The sequence below is a fragment of the Myotis nattereri genome (assembly GCF_964212035.1).
Source record: "Myotis nattereri genome assembly, chromosome: 3".
Lineage (NCBI taxonomy): Eukaryota > Metazoa > Chordata > Mammalia > Chiroptera > Vespertilionidae > Myotis > Myotis nattereri.
In genome coordinates this window covers 181775873-181795571 of record NC_138077.1, presented here as the reverse complement: position 1 = coordinate 181795571, position 19699 = coordinate 181775873, and the positions used below count along the sequence as shown (strand labels likewise).

Below are 19699 nucleotides of genomic sequence, written 5' to 3'. Positions count from 1 at the left end.
GCTTTGCCGACTCAGGAGGCATTGACCAAGGTTGGTTTCTTGGGGCTTAAGAACCAGTAGGGAAAAAAAAAAAAATTAAATGGGAGTCTCCTCCCTTCTCAGGAAAAACAAAAAAAAGAACCAGTAGGCTGCCATTTTAAACATATATAGGCAGCTAAGGGGCAAATGGCAGTGATTAATGCCCTATTAGAGTGGGATGTCCTTGGGGATACTGTGAGGAAAAGAAAATCTGGCTTCCCTGAGGAATCTTTGACAATATAGCTATGTCTATCCAGTACAATGGTGGTCATAACTGGGCACAACGGGGAGGTCTCCTAGAGTTTCTTCTAGACTCTATCATTATTCTTCCAATCCTCCTCTAGAACCTGGTTCTTTCCCTCAACATCCTAGACTTACTTGGGAACTCCATATTGTGCCCTAGTCTCCACTCCCTAGGCTCATTAATATCATCTCCTACACCAGTGATGGCGAACCTATGACACGCGTGTCAGAGGTGACACGCGAACTCATTTTTTTGGTTGATTTTTCTTTGTTAAATGGCATTTAAATATATAAAATAAATATCAAAAATATAAGTCTTTGTTTTACTATGGTTGCAAATATCAAAAAATTTCTATATGTGACACGGCACCGGAATTTAGGGTTTTTCAAAATGCTGACACGCCGAGCTCAAAAGGTTCGCCATCACTGTCCTACACCATGACCCTGCTGCTCTCACCATCTCCCAACTATATTGAACCTTATCTATATCAAATTTTATCTCCTCAGAGCCTCAAGTGTCAACTAGCTCAATAGATGCACCAAGTTTGAACCAGCTCATACCAAGTAAAGAGCACTTGCAGACTGCTAGTTTATATTCATTCATTTTAACGATGGCATTTTTGAAATCCTCACTGGAGGATATATTTATTGATTTAAGAGGGAGGGAAGGGAAGGAAGGAAGGAGTGGAGAAAGAGAAACATTGACTGGTTGCCTACCATTGCCTCAGGCATGGAAATCTAACCTGCTACCCATGCATGTGCCCTTGACCAGAGATCGAAACCATGACCCTTTGGTACATGGGCCGACACTCTAACCACTTAGCACACAGGCCAGGGCGATATGGTCTTAAGACCTTCTCAGTGGATGACTAAATTTCGAGAAAGACTCCTAAGTGGATAACCGCAGCACAGAAAAGCACATCATATAATAATACAATTCTTACAAATTTCTTTTCTCTCTTGTTTTTTCTCTTATTTAGTATATCAAAGCTGATGATTAATTATTAAGTTAATCGAAAGAGTAAAAAAGGCAATGAACACCATGGGGTAACACAGTATTAATAAAGGTCTATTAAATATCATTTGAAAATGTCATACTTGTTTGTTACTAGTTTGAAGGTTACCCTTTTTTGTCTGAATTACAAATATTTGAATTTTATGAGAGTTGAGTTTACAAGTGCTCTAAATGAGAATGAAAGGTTAGAAATAAGTAACACAAATCAGATCGCCAGCTTTTCAATTGCATACCTAATCCAAGATAACCAATTCTATTTTTTAGGCCAGATTTCTCTTCTGAGCCTTCATTCATGTGCTAACCATATGCCTGTTCATCTAGCACGGTTCAGCAGCAATTTTGAAATTTTCCATCTCTTCAGGTTCTCGAGTTACTTCTCTATTCAACTCATTCTACCTGCTTCTTGTTTAACTGTGAATTACATTTAAATTTTAGGGGTAAGATATTTAAGAGCTTTATACCTCCCTTCAGATTTGCATGGTTTAATTTGGGTTAGTGTTCCCCCTTCTTCTTGCCTCTTTTCAATAATCATCAATTACACAGACAGTGGTTTCTGGCTTTCAATGTTTCCCAAACTTACCCATTGTCCCTGGAGTTCTTCTTCCAGAATTAAAACTATTAACTCTCCAAGCTTTAACAGGCTATGGGGAAAACGTGGCTTCTTAGAACATCAATTTTTCCAGGTAAGATTCTATTTTGTCCAGTTATCTCTTGAACTACCTTTGCCCCACTTCCAACCATTCTCTATCATCACAAGTGTTTTCTTCTGAATTTGAATAAGCTGCTACTGATAAAACATTCTTTTATTATTCCACTGCTGAGAATATTGAAAAAAATATAATAACCCTGAGTAAGAAAGTATGCAAATAAAGCTATCTGCATCAAAACAATAAAATGTTAAAGCAATATTTTCAAATGATAAAATGATACACAGAAATGAAAGATAACTTCTAAACTTTGAGATAGAACAGCTAGCATGGTTTACAAGCAATTTACAAGGCAGGTGCATTTACTCATTAAGCAACTGCCTAAGTATATCATCACTAATAGCTTAAAATGTCCCAGTTAATTTGTTACATATAGTTGGAGAACATCTATTGGTTCTTTAAAGTTTTATTTGTAGTATCAGTCCTGTATTTCCTAACCTGTCATAATTCATTCAGTCCTCTTGCACTTTGAAATCTCCACAATAATAAGAACTTTATCAGGCTGGTTTTGGTATGAAGTAGCACAGCAAACCGAAATCCCACCGGGAGCAGTCCACAGACTTCTCTTCTAAGCAGCAAAAAGCTGTTATCATTTTCTGAATTACAGGAACTATAAAAGGACACTCTACTCAAGCTGCCGCTGAATGTCACCTGAAAAGCAATCACAAAAGGGCTCTGTCTTGGCTTATCTCTGAGCTCTGTCACTACGGCAACCAGCAGGGAATAAGTATCTGTGGGTCTATGAATTTCAGAATCCCATAAAAGCCAGGGCTAAAAAGGCATGTGCAGCCTCTCAGAGATTGACTGCATTAATACATTAGCAAATACTGTGAAACACTGGATAAATGTCAGCAATTATGGAAAAAGCGTCTAATAACGATATTCGTTGCCTGTCAAACCCCCGTGAGGTTTGATGTGTAACTGCCACTCAAAGCTGTCTGTAATTTTATCTCTTTTATACATCTGAATCCACAGCATTCAAATTTGTACTTTGAAAGTAATAAACTGTAAAGCAGTTTATTCTGTGTTGATCACAACTGCCAACAAATATACAATAAAAGAACAAAAAGACTTTCACTGGCTGTGAGAGCAATCAGTACCAACAATCTCTTATGTTTTTCAAAACAACCTTATATATTCTACATGTAGAATATTAATGTCATGATGTGGAGAAATGATTTGACTATGATAAAGTCACCTTGAGCTCAAAAGGCCACTTATATTGCATAAATATTCACTTCGAGCCTTCTCTTTGGAATAGAAAATATGAAAGAATTTAGCAAATTAGACACAGTTGCAAAGATCAAACGATGGCTGGAATCTTTGTTAGCTCCAAAACAGGCTATAATACTATTTTCACTACCTTTCTCAGAGAATTATAAACAACTGATTATATCTAAAACCCAAAGGTCTAAAAGTACAACTTAACATGCTTCATATTCATATTTCCATTGCTTGAAAGTGACTTATTAAGAAATCTTATCACACATGTTACAGCTGTTCAAATGCAATAGACAGCATGTTAACTTGCAGACACAAATGCCAGAGATTAACTAGTACACATATGTATTATAAACATTTCATTTCTCAGTTATAAAATAGGGTCAGGTACAAGGGTTCCAATAAGACCTTTTTTAATAACAGCAGAAAAGAGCTTGGTGTTTTGAAAAAGAGCAGGGATGCCTTTGAAGAAAGCAGTAATACGTTTTGGAGTATTGGGCTAGCAGTTACTTACTGCAATTTAAAGCCAATCACTTGACCTTTTCAGTGTTACATCTAGATCTATAATTAATAAAGGCCTAATACACAAATTGACTGAACGACCAAACAGCAGAATGACTGTCCAGATGACCTTCTGGATGACCACGCTATGACACCCACTGGCGCCAGGTCAGCCAAGGTGGGTGCGATGCGATTGGTTGGGGGCCCAGCCATTGCCCCATGATCGCCCTGCAGAGGGAGGCCAAGGCCACCAGACGGCGGGGTGATCAATTGATCAATCGGGGGGCTCCACGATCACCCCAAATTGGGAGGCCCAAGCCACCGACCAGCAGGCTGCGGTGGGTGGGCGATCCATTGCAGAGCCCTGGCCGGGTGGGCAGGGCCTCCCCCTTTGGGGGATTCATCATGAAGCCCTACAATCGATTGCCCCAAAGAGGGAGGCCCAGGCTACCCAGCCAGCGGTGCTGGGGCAGGTAGCCTGGGTATCCCTCTGCGGGGGCAATCCATAGCAAAGCTCCGGCCAGGTGGGCAGGGCCTATTTTTTTAGAGCGATGGATTGCAGGGCTCCCGGACTATGAGAGGGCACAGGCTGGGCTGAGGGTCCCCCCTCTCTCGTTCCCCCTCCCCCACTTCAGTGCACAAATTTCGTGTCTCGGGCCTCTAGTTTAATATAAACACAAGAAACATTTAGTGAGTGTTTATTTTGTGCCAGGGGCTATGGCAGGCACTTGAGACACAAAAATGGGTAAAACCTGCTTCTTGCCCTCATGGAGCTCATACTCATAAAGAGAAGTATATGTAAATAAATATGTTATTACAAATTCTCTTCTCTAAGAGCCAGCTAGAAGGAAAAGATGGTTTGAAGTAACCCTCAGGAAAATTTACAATAGACAGGAACTGTATTTTACTGCATACTGTTCCTATCAAAAATTATTTACTTACAATCTACTCCCTGGCTCAAATGAGATCATATATATAAAATATGCATTGTAAACTACAAATCATTATATAAATGTGTCTCAATATACTCATCTAGCACTGTGCTAAGTAACTGTGGGTACCAAAACAGCGAGTATTGCTGCTCATTTCCACCTCATTAATAATATAGCTACTATTCAAGAACATACGCACAAACCAAAATGCTAGAGTGAAAGTTTTAAATTCATTTATATTCAAGACACGTAAGTGCTAACCTAATACAGGAAAACAAAGGCAGAATTTGTTTCTCTCTTTCTGCCTTATTTGAAATAATTGTAAAGCTTCAAACCAGTATAACTGCAATCTGGAAAAAAATTAGACTGGATATTTAAAAACTGGTACTATTTTGAGAAATATAGAACACATAAGAAATAGCATGGTATAAGAGAAAAAATACTGGCACCAGGCAGGAAGTGAATTTGGAGTTGAATACTGTTTCTGCATTTCACTTTCTCATTTACCAGTATGGCTTCAGATCAACATATTTATCCTAAATCACACTAGTTAAAATATACCTTTTTTTTTAATTATTTTATTGATTTTTTACAGAGAGGAAGGGAGAGAGATAGAGAGCCAGAAACATCGATGAGAGAGAAACATCGATCAGCTGCCTCCTGCACATCTCCCACTGGGGATGTGCCCGCAACCCAGGTACATGCCCTTGACCGGAATTGAACCTGGGACCCTTCAGTCTGCAGGCCGACGCTCTATCCACCGAGCCAAACCGGTTTCGGCTAAAATATACCTATTTTAAGTGTACTTGTTCAAGGATTTTTTACCTACATATACACTATTCTAACCACTGAGCCCCCTCTCCCAATCAAAATATCAAAAATTTCTATCACTCCCAAAATTGTCTTGTTATTATTTAGTTGTAAGACTTCTTTTTATAACCTGGATATAGGCCCTTTACCAAATATGTTTTGCAAATATTTTCTTCTAGTCTGTGGCAATTCCCCTCCCTTTTTCTAAATGCTATCTTTTGAAGAGCAAAAATTGCAAGTTATCAATTTTTTTTCCCCTGTTATGGGGAGGGCTTTTAGTGATCTCTCTAAGAAATTTTTTCCTACCCCAGGGTCTTAGAAGATTTCCCCCTATATTTTCTTTTAACCGTTTTACAGTTGTAGCTTTTAAATTTAGGTCTATGATACATTTTGAGATAATTTTTGTGTATGGCATAAGGTAAAGGATGAAGTTGCCTTTATTGATATCCAGTTGTGCTATCATCATTTGTTAAAAAAAAAAAAAAAAAAAGACCACCCTTTCTCCACTTCATTACATTGGTATCACTGCACAAAATCACTTGGCAACATATACACAGATCTATTTCTGAATGCTCTATTTTATCCAACCTATTTGTCTATTTTTACACAAATACCACATTGTCTTAAATATTATTTTTTTAAATCAGGCAGTATATATTTTCCAACTTTTTCAAAATCATTTTGGGAATTCTAGGTCCTGCACATTCCCATATAAATTTTAGAATTAACTTGTCAATTTCTATAAAATATAGTCCAGATTTTTTAAATTGGGATTGCAGTGAATCCACAGGTGAGTATGGGAAGAACTACCACCTTAAAATATCGAGTTTTCCAATCCATGACCATGACATATCTGTTTTTAAGGACTTTATTTCTTTCAGCAATAATCTGTAATTTTCCATGTCGAGATATTATACGTATTTAAATTTATCCTTAAATAGTTCATGGTTTTGGGATGGAATAATGAACGGTACAATTTTTTTTTCAAGTTCCAATTCCAAAATGTTTTTTGGTGCTATATAGTAACATGCTTTTTTTATATATTAAATCTTGTAGTCTGTGACTTTATGAATTTCACTGGTCACGTTTGTTTGTTTTTATTGCTTGTAGTTAATATGCAACAAAACAAACTACTAAAATTTTGTATAAGAATAAAGACAATTTATGTGAATTGCAAACTATAGCCCTAGCTGGTTTGGCTCAGTAGATAGAGTGTCAGCCTGCGGACTGAAGGGTCCCAGGTTCGATCCCAGTCAAGGCACATACCCAGATTGCGGGCTTCATCCCCAGTAGGGGGTGTGCAGGAGGCAGTTGTGATCAATGATTCTCTTGCATAATTGATGTTTCTCTCTCTCTCTCTCTCTCTCTCTCTCTCTCTCTCTCTCTCTCTCTCTCCTTTCCTCTCTGAAATAAAAATATATATTAAAAAAATTACAAATTACATAAATGACAAAGTATGTAATTTAATTCTGTATTGGTCAGAGGTAACATTCTTCATTTCAAACCTTTAAAATTTACTGAGCCCTAGCTGGTTTGGTTCAGTAGCTAGAGCGTCAGCCTTTGGACTGAAGGGTCCTGGGTTCAATTCCAGTCAAGACATGTACTTCCACTGCAGGCTCAATCCCTGGCTCTGGTTGGGGCACATGCAGGAGGCAACCAATAGATGTGTCTCTCTCACATCAATGTTTCTCTTTCAGTCTCTCCCTCTCCCTTCCACTCTTTCTAAATAAAAACTCAATGGAAAAATATCCTCTGGTAAGGATTAACAAAAAAATAAATAAAATTTACTGAGACTTTAGTTATGGTTCAGGTCTCTCTTGAATATACCATGCACACTTGAATAGAACTTGTATTCTGCTCAAGTATCTATAAAGTATCTGGTCAAATTGGTTAAGTTTTGCTCAAATCTTCTCTATCCTTATCTGCCATTTTCCTGTAAATTGCTGACAGTAATGTGAAATCTCAAACTCTAATTGTGAGCTTGTCTATTCTTTTGATCCTACTAGTTTTTACTTCACATATTTAGAAACTGTTATTAGGTGCATACACGTCTAAGATTGTGATGTCACCCTGGCTGATGGTTCAGTGGTTAGAGCATCAGTCCGCACATGGAAGGATCACTGGTTTGAATCTCAGTCAAGGGCACATACCTGGGTTGCACGTTCATTTCCTGGTCCAGGAAGGGTAAGTGGGGGAGGCAACCAATTGATGTGTCTCTCTCACATCAATGTTTCTCTCTCTTCCCTTCATTCTCTCTTCCCCTCTTTCTCTCCCCCTCCTGCCCTCCCCCCTTCTACTCTCTAAAATTCAATTAACCTCTCCAAAAATTAATCCTTGAGTGAGGATTAACAACAACAAAAAAGACTGTTATATTTTCTTGACAAGTTTTCTTTTAATCATGATGAAATGATGCTCTTCAGTCCTATAAGACTATCTTCAATGCATATTATACCACTTCATGCATAACATAGGAAACCTGGAACAGTACAATTTCACTCTGTGATTTTTGTCACTGTCATGTATATTACTTCTACATATGTTCAAAGTTTCACATTTTTTTTAAATTTAAAGTTATCTTTTAGCCTTGGCCGGTGTGGCGCAGTTGACTGTTCCAGGCACTGAAAGGTTGCTGGTTCAATTCCTGGTCTGGGCATATACCCAGGTTTCGGGCTCGAGCCTGGAAGGGGGCATGCAGGAGGCAGCTGATGGGTTTCTCTGTCATATCCATGTTTCTCTCTCTTTCCCTCTAAAAATAGAGAGAGAGGAAGGAAGGAAGGAAGGAAGGAAGGAAGGAAGGAAGGAAGGAAGGAAGGGAGGGAGGAATCTTTAAAAAAATTAAAAACAGAAGGAAAAGTCTTTCATATTTAACCAGTTTTACCCTTGTTTTACTATTACTAACTCTCTACATTCTTCTGTATAGACCCATTTATTTTGCTATCATTTTCCTTTTGCCTAAAGAACTTCCCTTAATACATCTTGTGGTGCAGGTTTGCTGGCTCCAAATTTCTCTGTTTTTGTTTGTATGAAAAAGCTTTTATTTTGGCTTCAGTTTCGAAGGATTATTTTTACCTGATACAGAATTCTAAGTTGTCACTTTTTAACCTTTCAGTTCTTTATGTTATTTCACCGTTTTTTTTGGCTTACATTGTTTCTGACAAGAAATCTGAAGTCTGTAACTGTTTTCCTGTGTAATGTGTATTTTTCTATTGACTGATTTGAAATTGTTTTCTTAGTCACTTGTTTTTAGCAATTTGATTATGAACTTCTTAATCAAAAATTCTTTGTATTTACCTTCCATGGGACTCATTATGCTTTTTGAATCTATAAGTTTTATAGTTTTCATCACATATGAAAAATTTTCAGAAATTATTTCCTCAAAATTGTTTTAGTTTTGATCTCCTCTTCCAACACCCTAGCTTTTCTCTTTCTTTAAGATTCCCATTGCATGTATGTTAGACTGCTTGAATTTTGTCCCACACGTCATTGATTCTTGGTTTTTCCCTTGTTTCTATTGCTACATCTTCAGGTTCACTGGTCTTTTCTTCTTCTTTTCTTATTCCCTTCTCCTTCGTGGGAAGGATTCTAGGCAGATACATTATACCTGTTTCTTTAAATATATATAAAATTTTTAAAACTGATTTCAGAGAGGAAGGAAGGACGAGAGATAGAAACATCAATGATGAGAGAAAATCACTGATCAGCAGCCTCCTGAATGCCCCACGCTAGGGATCGAGCCTGCAACCAGGACATGTGCCCTGACCGGGAATCAAACTGCAACCTCCTTGCTCATAGGTCAATGTTCAACCACTGACCCATACTGGCCGGGCACTGGTCTTTTCTTTGGCAGTTTCTAACGTGCGATTAAGCCCATCCAGAAAACATTTTATTTCAGATATTACATTGTTATATTTAGAATAAAAAGTTATTCTCTTTTGTATATTTATTCTTTCCTCATTAAATTCATATTTTCTGTGGGAAGCCGCCTATTGTCTTCTCTAGCAGAGAGGTGTGGACAAGGAGCCTGGAATGCTAGTGACCCTTGAGCCCTGGCAAAGGTCAGGGCTATGCACCCACTGTTCAGTCCAGACAATGGTCGCTGAAGCAACATCCCCACCAGATAGTCATGTAAATCCTTACTGATAAGACAGTCTGTCTGTTACTGGAACTTGCCTGCCTAAGGGCTACAGGTGTATCCCAAACTGAATAAAAGGATGGCAAGGCCTGAGCCAAAGCGGAGTCCATCCTCTTGGTATAGGCTCTCGCCTGGCCCCCCAATTTCCAAATTATTATTTCTTGTCTCGTCTCTTTCATTTGCATGCAGCCCCTCTTCCAGAGCCTGAACCCCGAACCACACAGGATGTGGGTCATTAACAATTTTCCTTTAAATTCTTGAGCATATTCATAAAATTTATAATAGCTAAAATTTCTATCTGCTAATTTCATTATCTAAGTAACTTCTATGTCTGTTGTGATTGTTTTTTTTAACTTATATTTCTTCTGATTATGGGTTAGATTTTCATACTTCTTCATATGCATAGTAACTTTTGATTGGATGCTGAACTCTGTTTTTAAAGGTAGTTACCTGTTAATGAGCTTGTTCCTTTTGAAAATTGTTGTTATGTTTAGAAATGTCTACTATGGCTGGTGTAAACTCAAACTATTCCCAGTTCTGTGTGAGCTCTAAGAATTGTGTGCCTTACAGCTCCCAGTTAATTGTTCTTGTATTGGTCAGTTTTTTTACCCAGTCCTTAGAACGTCATCTTATGCACGCACAGACTGGTATTCAACTAAAGACTGGGGAAAACCTACGTAGTTTTCTGAAGCTTTTTCTCTGCTAGTACTCTACCTTGCAAAGTCTAGTTGCCGTGACCTCCATGAACTCCACTCTCAGTCTCTTCAAACTCAATAAAATCACCAGGTTCCATTTCAGTTTCCTTTCCTTGCTCTGGGAGCCAGAAATTGCCCCCAGACAGAACTATACTACCTATTGTCTAATATCTGAAAACAATTGTTTCACATATTTTATTCGGTTTTCTGGTTGTTTATAGAGGGAATAAAATTCCAATTGCAGTCACCCCATCATGGACAGAAGCAGCAGTCTACATGCTTATGATTTTAATAAACCAAAATCAAGATTTACAGCATCAGATTTTAGTGCTTATATATTTCCTCCTGGAAGCTGTCTCACTTCCATTTATTCTTCCTCATACTGACTGAGTCAATATGTCCCTTGAATGCTTCATCCACCCTCCTGAATTTTTCACTTTCTCCGTTAAGGACATAGTCCATTTCATAAGTTTTCATTCTTTTTAAACTCAAACTTTCTTTTACTGCTTTCAATGCTGTTCTTTCCGTCTGTTTAGACGTTGCCTGTGTTATTTGTAGAAGACTCTATATGTTGACAAGGGCAGTGAACCCTCTGAAGCTACTGAGTCTCAGCACCATCAGAAGCAACATTATCCATGACCTTGCCAAATAAAGAGAAAGCCAGTAAAAATGTCCAAAGATTACCTGAATCTGTCTGACCTAGGACAGGCTAGCATTGTAATTTAAATATCATAAGATGACCCTAAAGCTACTCAAAGAATGCTTCTGATTCTGCATGTGTATGCAATATAAAGAAGGGGCTAACTCAAGGGAAAAAGGAGTTAATGTTTGTTGAATGCCTACTAAATGCCAGACATTACACCAGAGGTTGGCAAACTTTTTCTGTAAAGGACCAAATAGCAGCTATTTGAGGCTTTGTGGGTCATGTGGTTTTGTGACAACTAAATATACCTGCTGTTTGTTATAGTATAAAAGCAGCTGTATACAATAAACAAACAAATGGATGTGATTATATTCCAATAAAACATTATTTACAAAAACAGATGATGCGTGGGATTTAGGCTGACAATCATAATTGCCAACCCCTGAATTATATGTACTTTTCATTAATATAATGTAAATAGAAATTGCGAATATTCAATAATTTTGTCTTTAATAAATGGCAATTTCATATGGTTCAACCTATTATGTAATCAATTTAATCTTCACAATAGCATTTCAAGGGTCTTAACATCATCCTCATTTTGCAGATGAGGAAACTGAAATTCATACATTAACTTATCTAAATAATAGCAATATTGGGATTCAACAAATTTGAATTGGTCTGCCCACTTAACTTTCTCTCTCTCTCTCTCTCTCTCTCACACACACACACACACACACACACACATAAACACACAATGGTACAAACCAGCTAAGTGTAGCTTCTCCCTCCGACTGTTATTATATTTGCCATTACAGAATTTTGGTAATTTAATTATTATTAGAAAAAAATAAACCTAATTCTCAAACAGATAATCAAGTTTCTGATCATACAAATTCATTAAGTTATTTATTCTTATAGATGCCAATTTAGTAGAGCTCTGAACAATTCAAATGAGTGAATGAATAAAACACTATGTTTTATCTTGCATAGCATAAAAAGATGAGGAAAATAGTTCTTGCTCCCAATTTTTAGAATTTACAAAGGGAAAAACACAAGTATAGTATCCCCCCACACGACACCTCCCTGCCCCCCATTCACAGTTTTGCTATCTGCGGTTTCAGTTACCCATGGTCAACCACGGTTCAAAAATATTAAATGGAAAATTCCAGAAGTAAACAATTCATAAGTTTTAAATTGCATGCTGTTCTGAGTAGCATGATGAAATCCTGCACTGTCCCGCTCTGTCCCACTGGGGATATGAACCACACCCCTTTGTCCAGAGTAGCCACACTATACATGTTGCCCACCTGTTAGTCACTTAGCTGTCTCAGTTATCAGATTGACGGTGTGGTTCCAAAGCACAAGAGTAGTGATGTTGGCAATTCAAATATGCCAAAGAGAAGCCATAAAGCGCTTCCTTTGAGTGAAAGGTATCCTATATAATAAAAGCCTAATATGCTAAGTGTCCAGACGTCTGTTCAACCAATCAAAGCAAAATATGCTAATGATACGTTAAGGCTGCTCAACCATTCGCTATGACATGCACTGACCACGAGGGGGGTAGATGCTCCAACTGGTAGGTTAGCTTGCTGCTGGGGTCCAGCTGATTGGGACTGAGCGAGATGGGCCAGACACACCCTGGAGCTCTTCCGCTGTCCCTCCCCAGCCCCAATCATGCACTGGTGGGGTCCCTTGGCCTGGCCTGTGCCCTCTCGCAATCCAGGATCCCTCAGGAGATGTCGGAGAGCCAGTTTCAGCCCGATCCCACAGGCCAGGCTGAGGGACCCCACTGGTACACGAATTCGTGCACCGAGCCTCTAGTGTATTATATAGGGGAAAAAGTAGTATATGCAAGGTTTGGTACCATCTGAAGATTTAGGCATCCACTGGGGGGGTCTTAGAACATATCTGTACACAAATTAAGATGTAATTAGATATCCCTTTCTCTGGGAAGCCTTTTTTTTTTTTACCATTCCCATCTGTTGACAAAATCAGAATGAAGGAAGGTAAAAGCAAAATAAGAATTAAAACATAAGTATAATTAAAATATAAACTAATTTTTAGCTGAGTTGAAGAAGGCAGCTTGGTATGAGGAATATAGATAAAACTTCTTAAAGAAAGGTCTTAAAGAAAGGAGATTAATTGCTATAGGTATTCTAGGTGGAAAAAATTGTATGGTTAAATGACATAGAGTGGGAGAGAGCATCAAGTATATTTGAAAAACAAAAAAATATGTATTTAGCTAAGGTTGAGATATACAGAATCACATTCAATCAATTATTCAAGAAATATTTATTGAGCATTCAGGTTAGGCTTGTATGAGAAAATAAACCTGGAAGAGACATTTCAGACCAATGAATGAAGAATTTTAAATGCCAGCATAAAAATCTGTACATAATCAATCAGCAAGTACTAGGCTGCCATTGAAGATAAGCAAGCAAGGCTGACTGTGATTTATTCTGCACTTCAGAAGTATTTACCTTGCAGTAACAGATGAAACGATTATAGTGGAGGATTATGAGTTTACTTAATAGGTAACTAGAGCATGATAAGTATGTTGTAATTGTGAGAGTCTGTATCTGGACAGCAGTTACTATAAAGTGGAGGACAGGGGTCCAGGATCAGGTAACGTCCATAATTTGACACCTGCCAAACACAATGTATTGGGGAGAAGTTACAGAAGAAAATGACACCCATCAGAAGGATCAAATCTGATGACAATATCTCATTCACAAATTCTTTATTATTAAAAAAAAAAAAAGGAAGGTGGGTATGTGTGGTTTTAGTTTTGTTTTATAAAAAAGCTACTATGTAATGATTCTGTTTAGAAATGATCTCTCTTTTTTAAAAAAATATATTTTATTGCCCTGACCAGTTTGGTTCGGTGGATAGAGCGTCGGCCTTCGGACGAAGGGTCCCAGGTTCGATTTCGGTCAAGGGCATGTACCTTGGTTGTGGGCACATCCCCAGCAGGGGGTGTGCAGGAGGCAGCTGATCGGTGTTTCTCTCTCATCGATGTTTCTAACTCTCTATCCCTCTCCCTTCCTCTCTGTAAAAAAATCAATAAAATATATTAAAAAAATATATATTATTGATTTTTTACAGAGAAGAAGGGAGAGAGAGTTAGAAACATCGATGAGAGAGAAACATATATATATATATATTTTATTGGTTTTTTACAGAGAAGAAGGGAGAGAGAGTTAGAAACATCGATGAGAGAGAAACACCGATCAGCTGCCTCCTGCACACCCACTTCTGGGGATGTGCCCACAACCAAGGTACATGCCCTTGACCGGAATCGAACCTGGGACCCTCCCGTCCGCAGGCCGACGCTCTATCCACTGAGCCAAACTGGTTAGGGCGAAATGATCTCTTTTTTAATGTGAAAATATTTAATAAGTAGCTTTTTGACTCTTAACACATGCTTGAAGACCTCTGGTTCTAAAATTCTAATTTCTCAAATTCTGATTTAACATTCCTCAATTAATGATAGAACTACAGACCATTAATAATCTCAAGGAGGGGGGGGCACATGACAAAAAAAAGTATTTAAAACGGAAGGATTTTTCCTCCTAGTGTAAGCATTATTAAAAGCAGCACTTTTATAAACTGCATATATTCATACTATCTGTGTTATAACATGGTGTGTAGACATAATTCACAGTGTTAAAATTATTTCTACTCTCTGGAAACCAAGAGCATCCTTGTTAAAGTATAAAAATGAGATTTTGCCTACTTGCAACTCTTTGTTCTCACACCTGAACTGTCTGTCACAGCATGAAAACATTCCCCTACTGGTGAAGCTTTAGATATCTACTTCCATGCTGAAAGAAAGCAAAGGGAACAGAAAGAGTTACTGACAACTCATACAGTATCCCATATCCCATTAGAGCAGTGGTTCTCAACCTTGGCTGCACATTAGAATCACCTGGGGATCTTTTTAAAATCCTGATTTCTGGGCCTCATCCTCCAGAAATTCTGTTTCTTTGTTATGGGCTGGGGATACAATATTAGTAACAAAGAAACAGAATTTCTGGAGGATGAGGTCCAGGAATCAGGATTTTGAAAAGATTCCCAGGTGATTCTAATGTGCAGCCAAGGTTGAGAACCACTGCATCAGAGTACTGTAACTATAGGCAAAGAAAATATTTTAACTCTGAGGGCAGATGGCGTAACAATGTTTAAATAATTGTTGACTTCAAAGAAAAGTGCAGAAAATGTCAAAAGACTATAGCCTATCAGGTTGAGAAGTGATTCAAGATGTTACAGGAACCTAGTAATAAGAAATTTTTTTCTTTGTCTTGTTTGCTTAGTAAAAGGTTAATGAGTACACTGAAGAAAACATCTCCTGTGTTTTGACCAAGTATTTCTCATAAAAACAAATTTAAAAAGTATTTTAATCTAGTTCTTTAACATCTTTAAAAAATAGCTTTGTATTTTTACATGCTATAAAGCTTACTCATTTTTAACATGTTCAATGATTTTTTAGTAAATTTACAATTGTGCTACCATTGCCATAATCTAATTTTAGAACATTTCTATCATCCCAAATCTATAACTTCTTGATCTAAGATATTTTCATAAATTTAAGAAAGCCACTGGTACCTAAAGTTAATATACTTTATTCCTAGGCACACAAATATCTGCAACTGAGCAGGAAAAGTGCAAACTAACCTCACTTTTAATGACCTTTATAACCAATCCTCTACTCTGGCACTGGGAAGAAAATGTTCAGGTGCTTTCTCTGAAAGTTAAACCATTCCAAGTATTAAGTAATGGCACACTGTCTTGGAAAGAAATTAATTATATTTTTGTTGGTAACACATTTCAGGCTGTTTACACAGCTGACATTTCTCAGCTGTACCCAATTCATGCCCCAAGCTGTGAGGATGATCTTGTTTTGTAGCAGATGCCTCCACTTCAGTGATTTAAATAAGTATAAAACACCATAGCCTGCAACAATTTAGATTACAAGCACCAGCTTTATGAGTTTTAATAGTCCTAATGAAAGAAAGGTTTCATGACATTTCTTTGGCTAGGATCTCCTTAAGAGACTACAGTTGTAAACCATTTTTTGTGAAAACTCAAGCACTGGAGTTAGTGGATCTGCTATGGCACCAGTTAAAGCAGTCTGGCCCTAAACATCTTTGTTGTAGCAAATCATGCAGCTCAAGGCAACATCCTGCCAATATGGCAACATTTGCTCTTGGGAGGCGAGGGCAGGCATCATTTCACAGGTTCTGGGAGAAGGTGCAAATAGGAATAATGAGGCAAAAAGAATCAAGCCTCTTAATGGAGATTCCCTCTTGTGTTTGCTGTGACTTAGATACAGCACTAGGTAACATTATAGTCTTGGATATGGTGAATTTTAGCCGCTTTCCTATTTTCCTGTAGTAATGAAATTGCATTAGAACTCCTGGGGAAATCATTAAAACGTGAGCATCATAAAATACAGTGTCAACTCAATTCAATGATTAAACACCTAAAATGTATAAGGAACTATGCCAACAGAAGAATCCTATCTAATAAAAGAGCAACATGGTAATTAGCATACGACTGCTAAACTTCCCATTGGCTAATCAGGGCAATATGCAAATTAACTGCCAGCCAAGATGGCGGCCGGCAGCCAGACACCTGAAGTGAACAGGAGGCTTACTTGCTTCAGTGACGGAGAACTCCAACATTCCCTGCCTGCCTGCCGCTGCAGGCCTCTGAGCTGCAACTCTAAGCAACTATGTTACAAATATAGAAGCTAAACAAACCCCAGAAACCTGCTTTAGTCCTGGGCTTCAGCCAGCAGGATCGCAACATTGTTTCAAATACAGAAGGTAAACAAAGGCCAGAAACCTGCTTTCAGTAGCGGAGGACTAAGAGCTGGAGCCTCAGAGCTAAAGCTGGCCCAGAATAAAAAAAGAAAAAAAGGAGCGGTTGGGAGCTTCAGTCACCCCCAGCCTGAAAACAGCCCTCAGCCCCTCACCCAGACTGGCCAGGCACCCCAGTGGGGATCCCCACCCTGAAGGGTGTGTGACCAGCTGCACACAGCCATCATCCCTTCATCCAGGCTGGCCAGGAACCCCAGTGGGGACCCCCACCCTGATCCAGGACACCCCTCAGGGCAAACCAGCCAGCCCCCACCCGTGCACCAGGCCTCTATGCTATATAGTAAAAGGGTAATATGCCTCCCAGCACCGGGATCAGCATGACAGGGGACAGCGCCCAAACCCCCTGATCACCCTGCGGCTCTGTGGGTGACAGGGGGCGGGGCCACAACCTCCCTATCCGCCCTGCTCTGTTCATGACAGGGGAAGGCGCCCCAACCCCCTGATCAGCCCTGCTCTGTGCCTGATAGGGGGGAGCTCCCCAACCCCCTGATTGCCCTGCGGCTCTGTGTGTGACAGGCTGCGGTGCCCCAACCCCCTGATCAGCCCTGCTCTGTGTGTGACAGGGTGCGGCGCCCCAACCCCCTCCCCCCCCCCCAGGGCCCTGCTCTGTGTGTGACGGGGTAGAGCCATAACCTCCCCATCGGCCCTGCCCTGAGTGCGACAGGGTGTGGCTCCCCAACCCCCTGATCCGCCCTGCTCTGTGGGTGACAGGGGGCAGCGCCCCAACCCCGATTGGCCCTGCTCTGTGCGTGACAGGGGGTGGCGCCAAAACCTCCCCATCGACCCTGCCTTGAGTGTGACAGGGGCGGTGCCCCAACACCCCAGTCAGCCCTACCCTGAGCGTGACTGAGGGTGGCATCGCAACCTCCCGATCCGCCCTGCTCTGTGCATGACAGGGGAAGGCGCCCCAACTCCCTAATCAGCCCTGCTCTGAGCCCGACCAGGGGCTGCACCTAGGGATTGGGCCTGCCCTCTGCCACCCGGGAGCAGGCCTAAGCCAGCAGGTCGTTATCTCCCGAGGGGACCCAGACTGGGAGAGGGCACAGGCCTGGCTGAGGGACCCCCCCCTTCCCCCCGAGTGCACAAATTTTTGTGCACTGGGCCTCTAGTCCTATATAATAAAAGCATAACATGCAAATTGACTGAACGGTGGAATGACCAGTGGGTAGTGGGTGGGGCCTGTGAGTAGGCAGCCAGGCCACCAAGGTATGTACCAGCAGGCAGAGGGAGGGGAAGGTGATGGGGGGCAGGGGAGAGAGTTCCAGTGACCAGAAGCGGTGGAGGGGCGATTGGGGTGGCCAGCACCATCCCTTGATTGGCCCGTCCGGTCGCCTCCTGCAGAGAGAGGCGGGCAGCAGCAGCGGCGGGGTGATGGGGGTGGCACCATCCCCTGATCGCCCATCTGGCTGCCTCCCATGGGGAGCAGGCCTAAGCAGTCAGTAGGACATCCCCTGAGGACTCCCAGATTGTGAGAGGGCGCAGGCCAGGCTAAGGGACCTCCACCCCCAGTGCACAAGTTTTCATGCACTGGGCCTCTAGTTTATTACATTTCACTAAATATGTCTATCACTGTTGGAACTTGCATGTGATAAGCTTGTTTCAATCTGGTTTCTACAACTGTGGGATCAAAGAGCAGTTTTGGCTTTTCTAACTCTATGTAGTCTGACATTTCCAGACTTTATTACCTCATGTTCTTGCTCTTAAACCAGACAATTTTGTTTGTTTGTTTGTTTGCTTATTCATTCATTCATTCATTCATTTAGAGGAAGAGGAGAGAGAGAGAAACATTGATCGCCCACTTCCCATATGTACCCTGACCTGGGATTGAACCAGCAACCGGGGTATGTGCCCTGATCAGGAATCAAACCCACCACCTTTTGCTATATGGGAAGATGCTCCAACGAACTGATCCACACTGGCCAGAGCCAGACAATTATTTTTGCTGTAAACTTTTTATTATAGAAATTCTCAAATACATAGAAAAAGTTTAGAGAATAATATAATAAACTCAATACACACATCACTCAGCTTTAACAATGATCAACAGACAGCTAACCTGAATTTGTTTATATATCCCACATCATTCTCAACCCCTATAGGTTATTTTGAAGCAAATCTCAGATAGCATTTCATTTACTTAAAACAGTCAATTCTTGCCTGTGATCCTTTTCTACATTATGTTAATACGAACTATAACACTGACTTCCATTTATTGAGTGTCTACTATGAGTCAGGTACTTACACATATTATCACTAACCCTCATTAATAATGCTGTAAATTAGGTTACTGAAGCTCAGTGAATGTAAGTGACATACTTAGATCTTAATTATTTTCTTCTATTAATGTTATTTCTTGTAGTAGTTACTAGACAATACTAAGAACATCTCTGGTTTATTTATGTCTTGTTGGGTAAGAAGAAGGTTATTACTTATGAAAATATTCTCTTATTTTTGGAAAATTAAATGTAACACATTTCCTGTCAAATTTCTCATTCTAACGGGAAAAAGAAAAACAAACTAAAACCATCAACCACATTGCTACCTTTAGCCATGGACAACCAGCCAATAATTCTGAGGTACTATAATTGCAATGTTAAAATCAGTGTTTAGAAATAAATGTAAATACCTACACATAAACATTTCCTTTTTCCTGGAAAGATACACTTTTTAAAAAGTTTTGCTATTTTCCAATTTTAAAGTTTTATGATACACAAAGCATTTTCGAAAGGTACAGTGTTTTGACTATGGAATAATTATTCAAGTAGCATCTACATAAGCATTTGTTTTAAAAATGTTTCTGACTTCCACAAAGAATTCACACATATTAAAATGTATAATGGCAGTGCTGAGAGTGGAGGAGTAATTATTATCCAAACAGAAACACAATATTTACTAGA

General features: G+C 39.6%; 1 protein-coding gene across 1 annotated transcript in view; it reads right to left on the bottom strand.

Moving 5' to 3' along the window:
• FAF1 (Fas associated factor 1) overlaps window positions 1-19699 on the bottom strand; it is a 387465-nt gene that overhangs the window by 161420 nt on the left and 206346 nt on the right. The window lies entirely within an intron of this gene.